At 39.4% G+C, this 8,004-nt stretch overlaps 1 protein-coding gene and 1 long non-coding RNA gene across 2 annotated transcripts in view; both read left to right on the plus strand.

The window, feature by feature from the left end:
* The window catches only part of LOC116686421 (C-type lectin domain family 10 member A), a 108,746-nt gene that overhangs the window by 31,197 nt on the left and 69,545 nt on the right, over window positions 1-8,004 (plus strand). The window lies entirely within an intron of this gene.
* LOC116686423 (uncharacterized) lies at window positions 1,584-2,433 on the plus strand. The gene is made up of 3 exons (XR_004331248.1): window positions 1,584-1,628; window positions 2,235-2,316; window positions 2,399-2,433. It is a non-coding gene; the product is annotated as an uncharacterized LOC116686423 (long non-coding RNA).

An 8,004-nucleotide genomic window follows, 5' to 3' on the forward strand; every position in this document is an offset into this window, starting at 1 on the left:
TTTAATTTTCTCTTTGGGCACCAAAGGCAATTATCTCAGTCTTGTCTTTTTTTAGTTGCATAAGTTTTGGTACATCCAGTCAATGCATATACACAGTAAGTCTATGGTGGCAAAGTCACTTGCTATACAGTATATGGTATAGATTTGGTAAGTGATTGTGTTTTGTGTTATTAAGGCTTAGTGGGGGGCATACAGTATATAGGTTGAATAAGAGAGGTCAATTTTCGTTCCTACCCTCACCTATGCTCATGAAGGCTGGGTCATGACCGAAAGAAGAGATCAAGGGTACAAGCGGCCGAAATGGGTTTCCTCAGGAGGGGGGCTGGTGTCTCCCTTTGAGACAGGATGAGATGCTCAGTCATCAGAGAGGAGCTCGGAGTAGAGCCGCTGCTCTTTTGCGTCAAAAGGAGCCAGTTGAGGTGGTTCGGGCATCTGGTAAGGATGCCTCCTGGGTGCCTCCCTAAGGAGGTGTTCCAGGCAAGTCCAGCTGGGAGGAGGCCTCGGGGAAGACCGAGGACTAGGTGGAGAGATTATATCTCCAACATGGCCTGGAAACGCCTCAGGACCCCCCAGTCAGAGCTGGTTGATGTGGCTCGGAAAAGGGAAGTTTGGGGTTCCCTGCTGGAGCTGCTGCTCCCGCGACCCGATAACGAATAAGTGGATAAAGATGGATGGATGAAAGAGAGGTCTCAGAATTGAACCTTGAGATAACGAACATGGCATATCTCTTTGCTCTGATGTGTAGTTTGCGATGGACACTAAACAGTCCATGTCCAACAAATAGGACCGGAACCAATGTAAAGACGGTGCCAGAGAGTCCAACGCAGTTTTCCAGTCTGTCTAAGAGTAGTAAATGGTCAACAGGGTCACAGTGTCAAAGGCAGCCCTAAGTTCTAGTAACACTAAGGTTGGGGTCAAACACCTGATTAGAATTTAGACATCAACATTTAACACTCTTTGATCTAATAAGTATGTCAGGAGTGATAGAGATTTCCAAGAAAAAAAACAGAGATGATCAGATCTTGTGATGAATAGATCTAAGGTATGGCCCTGATCGTCGGTGGGTCCAGAGACATCTTGAGCCAAAGGTGCCAGTAAGTTACTAAGTTGCTTAGCATTGTTTTCATGGGGTTATCATAAAAAATATACTTGCCATTCTATACAATGCGGTAGTATACATGTAGCACATTTTAGGACAGCAGCAGCATCTCTCAATCGTTTTCTTATTCAAGTCTTTGGCATCGTGAAGTTAAAATTGGGTGTGCTGATTCGTAAGCATGGCAACTCCGTGATGTGATTACTTGTAGGGGCTGGACTTTCTCAGGCAGCTATGGCAGCATGTTAACTGGCAAAGTCAAACACCATAACACAATTATTTGCATTCATGCTGGTGTTCATATTCAGACAGTCGAATGCAAATCTTCTAACCAAAAGCGAAGTTGTTCTTTTCAGACTTACGACTATCCTCGAGGAACCAACCAGTTTCTCAATGAAGAGCACGGTGGACTAATTTGAGCGGTACTTCTGTCTGCAAGTCAACAGAACCCACAAGCAACTGAAACCAATCGGAGGGAGGATGATTAACTACGCTTCTTGTATTCAAAAGTAACAACATCCTCCACCCCAAGGTAATTTGAGTTTTTTTTTTTTAATCCAACAATACATACCTTAAAACATATCATGTAATCAGTAAGAATAAGCTACCTGTATCTTTATTCTGGACAATGCATGTTGTATCTTGTACTAGTATTCTTCGTAATACTGAATAGAAAATAAGTTATATGATCAAACAGTGAACTCCAAATGTGTGCCTGACTTGGTGGTGGCGGTAGAATTGATTCATATTTAGTATCTACATGGAATAGAATTAATTTTTTGTCCACTATAATCGTGTAAAATAGTGTCAAACAATATGTTAAGATATATTTGGTTTTCTACTTAGAGCAGATTTTGGTATATTAGTGTCTAAGTATATATATTTTGGTTCCAATAGTCCTACGGCATTATATGTGGTTTCTATTATGGAAATAATGTAGGTGTATGGTCTGTAATTAGGGTATACCTCTGTTTGTTTAGTATCTAAAAAGAACATATTTCTAGTTTTTCTTATTATTAAATAAACCATTTAATAATAATTTTTTTGGTACTTTGACATGAACAAATAAGCCTTTAAAGTCTTTAATCCACCCCATACGCAGTCATTAACTGTGAGATTGTGTCCTTCAACCTTTCAGCTAGAAAGGAGGAGGAAACTGTGTACGATGAAGTGAAGGGGCAGAGTAAAACAACTGAAGTAACTGCTGACACAAACGGTAAGTTATCAAATTAACAAAAATTTAAAAAAAATGTTACTACTATTACTTACTCAGTAATAAGTCATTTTTTTATTCTCGCAGAGTTGTTGCTCGACAAGAAAGTCAAACAACAAGATGTTGTAATGTCCTATCAGTCGGCTGGCCTGTTGTTTGGGGATTCTTTGTATCTTTCTGCTTCGATCGTCATAGCAGTCATCGTTGTCTACCACCAGTCAGTATATGCAACAGACAGTCCATGCATGAACTCACACTTAGACATGAGACAAAGCCTAAAGATATAACTTATGATTTTTTGTCTGAAACCAATTGATATAAGTCATAATTTTTTTACATATGCATCATCATAAAATCTTATGTTTAAGTCAAGTGATATCTTTTTTTCTTTCTTGTCAACAATCGTCATCTATCAGTGACTAAAAGACTCACCAACAAAGTACTATCTTCTATTCTAATGTTGACCCCTGTTGGAGTAAGGTTTATCTTAAAACTAGTTGTCAGCTGTTTTAGGCAATGTGGGATATTTATAGTCTTTAGTGTGATCTTTAGTTTAAGCTTGGGCTGAGGGCTACAGGTCCACATTGGGAGGTCAGAAAACATTGTGAGACAGACTAAGAGTGTTTGAGGGGTCCTTCAAGGGATTTGTTGAAATCTTCCAAAGGCTGGAGAACCTAGAGTGAGACAGACAGGAAATAACTTCAAAGGTGGCTAAATGACAAACACAAATATTCTTTAATTATAACGTTATTTTCATTTTGCAGTTACTACAGTAAGTCATCAGAGTGTGAAAGTGGGCTGATGGCTGCCCATCGCAACCTGACAAACCTCAACAACAAACTCCGCTTGAATGAAAAGACGATGAGGGACAAAGAATCTGACAGTCCATTTGGCAACTTGACACAAAACATAATGTCTTAGAAGCAAGATCACCAAACCTGACTGTGGACGTCCATAACCTGACAACACGAAACCAGCAGCTGGGGACACAAACCGCAGCTGGGACACACACGCAGCTGGAGACCCAAGGTAACAACTAACAAAACAAATACAACCTGGAGACAACTGGAATAACTCTACGTTCAGTCGAGCTCAGTCGACCATTGATGCCTACTGCCCCAAAGCAACGGATGTTCAGATCCTTGTTAAATAGATCCAATAATAATCATACTGCGAATGTGTGAATTGTTGGTCTCTGTTGTTTCAGGGAGACGGTTGCAGCTTGTCATAATGGCTGGGAACTCAGAGACTCTAACTGCTATGTGTATCATGATGCTGCTCCTTCTGATCACGAAAACCTGGGAAGAGCTGACGTAAACTGCAGAGGAAAGGGTTCCAGATTGTTGTTGTACATAGTCAAGCGGAAAAGGTAATAAGAAACTGGTTATTTTATGACACATTATTACGTTGACATGTGTTTTCTGTTGGTCTGATCACACTGTAAGTCTCTAAATCAAATCACATTGTGTTTATTTAAGTACAGTGTTTACATATCTGATCTCCGTTTCTCTCTTGTCAGAATGCACTCAATGATTCAGCTCAGGTAGTTTCAGAACACTGTTGATACTGGTTTGGTCTGAGAGCTGAAGGATGTAGATGGAATTGGATTAATGCAGTGATCTGATGAAGGTAAGAGACACATTCCTAAACACTCTGAATCCAACATCTATCAGCCTTGATCTAAACATCATGTTTCTTCCCTCAGCTACTGGACACCACAGCCTCCTCCTCCTCTACTGACGGTCAGTGTGTAATGTCTGTCCGAACTATAAATGGATATCAGTGAGCTGTGATCAGAACAAAGATGGAGTGATAATGAAGGCTTTATCTGTTACAACACCCAGTCAGACTCTGCATGATAATATCAACTGGTCTTATAAATCATCAAACTATGAGAGCTTCTACTTCACAATTTAAATGTTTTGTCTTCAGAACTAAAAATTTTCAGGGGATTGTTTTTTACAGAAAAAGAAGAGAAATAAAATATTTTACATATATATTTTTTTAAGATGTTTTGTGGTCTTGTTAAAAAACAACACTTAGATTTGAAGGCATGTTAGATATTGATTAAATAGGTATGCCATGTAAGTCCTGTGAACCTACGTGACTAGACTGAAGGGGCACTGTTACATTGATACCATGAATCAGGCTGTGTACCTGATTCGGTCTAACTGGCTATAGTTGTATGCGCCTGTATGTACGTATGCTAGCGGAACTTTACTGTCCGAGCCAGCCAGTAACTTCGGCAGTAGAGTTCGGTGAGCTAACCACGACAGCATTGTCACCCACAATCAACTTCTACTATATACGCTCAGCTGCGCTATTTAAAAAAACACACACATATCTTGCATTTTGAATGATACAACAGTGTATAAATATTGTACTGTTGAGTATACTGTGGAAAATGGTTGTTATGAATTTCTCAGCTAATCATAATCTGTAAAAAAAAAAAGACATGAAAAGACATGTCTTTTGTCGAATGGACAATATGATATAATATTTTGTTCATGGAAGGCTTTAACCAACCATAGGGGTACACTTTTACACTCTGATACTAGTACCTACTGTAGCAGTATTAGTTCTAACATTGCTATTATGAGGTATCACCATATGTCAATCTGTTTTCTTTAGATCATATGATGTCAAGGGGAATGGCTATACTTACAAATCCTGGGTGTAGTGACACTGTTTTTGTTTATATATCAACAAATAAATGATGTTCTTGATAATGTTATGCATGAGACTTTTTTTCTGTCTTGGACTCGGTCTTGACTCAGATTCAAACCTTTATGGACTCGGTCTTGACTTGGTCTGACTTAGTCCTGGTCTTGGACTTGTCTTGGACTCGACAAAGGTGGTCTTGCCTACCGCCTGGGAAGAGCATGCTACTGTAGGAAGTATGTGACTGTATATCAACGGGGCCTCGGGGGAGATGGGTCGCTTAAAGTACCTTGTATGTTTGATTTATTTATTAATGATTGATATAAACCTTGGCTGAACAAAAACATAGGTTAAAACATATTTGACACATGTACCTATGTGAGCATGGTGAGTACAAAAAATAGTTTTTCTTTTACAGCAAAAGTGTGATCATGTGTAATGTTGCAGCTGTATTTCCACACAGAAGTTGCATCAATCAAGTGTCAAAATCACTCTAGCGTCACTGTGGGTGTGCATATTTGGTTATTGTGGTGTCAGTTTCTATTGTATTTTTTAGGGAAGGCCTAAAAGAGTTAATTCTGTTTTTCTAGGTCCTATTTGGACATTCATTCTCTAGTTCTTACAATGTTTTTAAGATGGTAATAGGGTTTTTATTTATAGATTTGATTTAGGAGTTGAAGATATCAGATCAATAATGACTAAATGATTCCTGATTTAGTTTTTAGGCTTAAAAAGGGGAATTATGATGTGCTTTAATTTTCTCTTTGGGCACCAAAGACAATTATCTTAGTCTTGTCTTTCTTTAGTTGCATAAGGAGGGGCTGGCGTCCTCCTTTTGAGATAGGATGAGATGCTCAGTGTATCCGAGAGGAGCTCGGAGTTAGAGCCGTGCTCTTTCCCGTCATAGGAGCTTGAGGTGTTCGGGCAATTGGTAAGGTGCCTCCTGGGCGTTTCCCCTAGGAGGTGTTCAGGCACGTCCAGCTGGGAGAGGCCTCGGGGAGACCTCAGGACTGGTTGAGGATTATATCTCCACCTGGCCTGGGAACGCCTCGGGACTCCCCCAGTCGAGGCTGGTTGAGTGGCTCGGAGGGAAGTTTGGGGTCCCCTGCTGGACCTCTGCCACCCGCACCCGATACAGTAATCGGATAAAATGGATGGAAGGATGAAAGGAGGTGCCAGAATTAACCTTGAGATAACCAACGGGATGTTTCTTTGCTCTGATGTGTAGGTTTGCAATGGACACTAAACAGTCCATGTCCAACAAATAGGACCGGAACCAATGTAAAGACGTTGCCAGAGAGTCAACCCAGTTTTTCCAGTCTGTCTAAGAGTAGTAAATTGTCAACAGTTTCACGTGTCGAAGGCACCCTAATTTCTAGTATCACTAAGGTTGGGGTCAAACCCTTAGAATTTAGCCATCAACATTTAACACTCTTTGATCTAATAAGTATGTCAGAGTGATAGGAGATTCCAAGAAAAACTACAGAATGATCAGACAAAGCAGCATCAATGCTGTAACAAATGATGACCCTTGTGATGAATAAAGCTAAGGTATGGCCTGATCGTTGGTGGGTCCAGAGACATCTGAGAATTTCAAGGTGCAAGTAGTCTTGGCATCAATGAGTTAAAATTTGGGGGTGCTTATTCAGTAAGCATGGCAACTCCGGTGATGTGATTACCTTGTAGGGGCATGGACTTTCTCAGGCAGCTATGGCAGCATGTTAAATGTCAAAGTCCAAAACACAAAAAAATATAGTTGCACTCATGACTGATTGTTCATATTCAGCCAGTCATGAATGCAAATTCCTTTTAACCAAAAGCAGAAGTTGTTCTTTTCAGACTTACAGACTTATCCTAACAGAGGAACCAACCAGTTCTCTATTGAAGATGAAAGGTGGAGTAATTTGAGCAATACTTCTCTGTCTGCAAGTCAGGCAGAACCCAACAGAGCGACTGTAACCATGGCGGAGGAGGAGGTTAGCTACGCTTCGGTTGTATTCAAAAGTAACCAACATCCTCCACCCCAAGGTAAGTTTAGTTTTTTGTAAAATCTCTCAAAAATACATATCTTAAAACGTATCATGTAATCAGTAAGAATACTGTATCTTTGTGCATTTGATCATATGCAATGTTGATATCTTGTACTGGTATTTTCTTCACTACTACTGAATAGAAAATACAGTTATGATCAGAATAGTAAATACAAAAAGGTGCACCACTTTGTTATACCAGTAGAATAGATTCTAACTGTAGCATATTTAAAATCTGATACGGAATTGAATCCGATTTTTGTCCACTATAATTGTGTAAAATGGTGTCAACAATACATTGAGATTTATTTGGTTTCTACTTAGAGCAGATTTTGGTATAATATGTGTATTATATATTTGGGTCCAATTGTCCTACGGCAATATATGTGGTTTTTCTATTCTGAATAAGTGTGGTGTAGGATTTCTGTTCAACTGTAAGAGCGATCTGTGTCTCTGCATTGAATTTTACTTTAATACTTGAATCCTCTAACCCACACCACTGGAATGGCCCATTTCAATTTACTTTAAAGAAGTTTACTGTAGTTACATCCCTGAACTCATGTTGGATATAAGCTGATGGTCTTTTTGCAGTATTGACTGTTTGTAGTACGTAAACCCACAGTGGAGATTCCACCACCCACCACAGCTACTTAAACCCAGTCAGGGAAATGTGCATCAAATATTAAGTGTTTTATGTATTTCCCCTTAAAGAGTTTCTTCTTTTGTAGGCATGCTAACTGTGAGACAATTCAACATCTGTGGTTTTAACAGACAATTCCGTGTTAAATAAAAAAGCCTTTAATAACTTATGAACACACTACAGCTTTTTATTCATGTGTTGCACAGTTGTTATCTGTTTGCACAAGATACAAAAATATCACATAGACAATTACTTGTTCCCACAAGTTTATCTTGTGTTACAATATTAAAAAAATGACTTACATACGGCGCTTCGGCCTCCGTAATAAAAAGCAATCTCGGCAAGATGGAGTTTTTGTTACTTT

This window comes from Etheostoma spectabile, unplaced genomic scaffold (assembly GCF_008692095.1).
Source record: "Etheostoma spectabile isolate EspeVRDwgs_2016 unplaced genomic scaffold, UIUC_Espe_1.0 scaffold363, whole genome shotgun sequence".
Taxonomy (NCBI): Eukaryota; Metazoa; Chordata; class Actinopteri; order Perciformes; family Percidae; genus Etheostoma; species Etheostoma spectabile.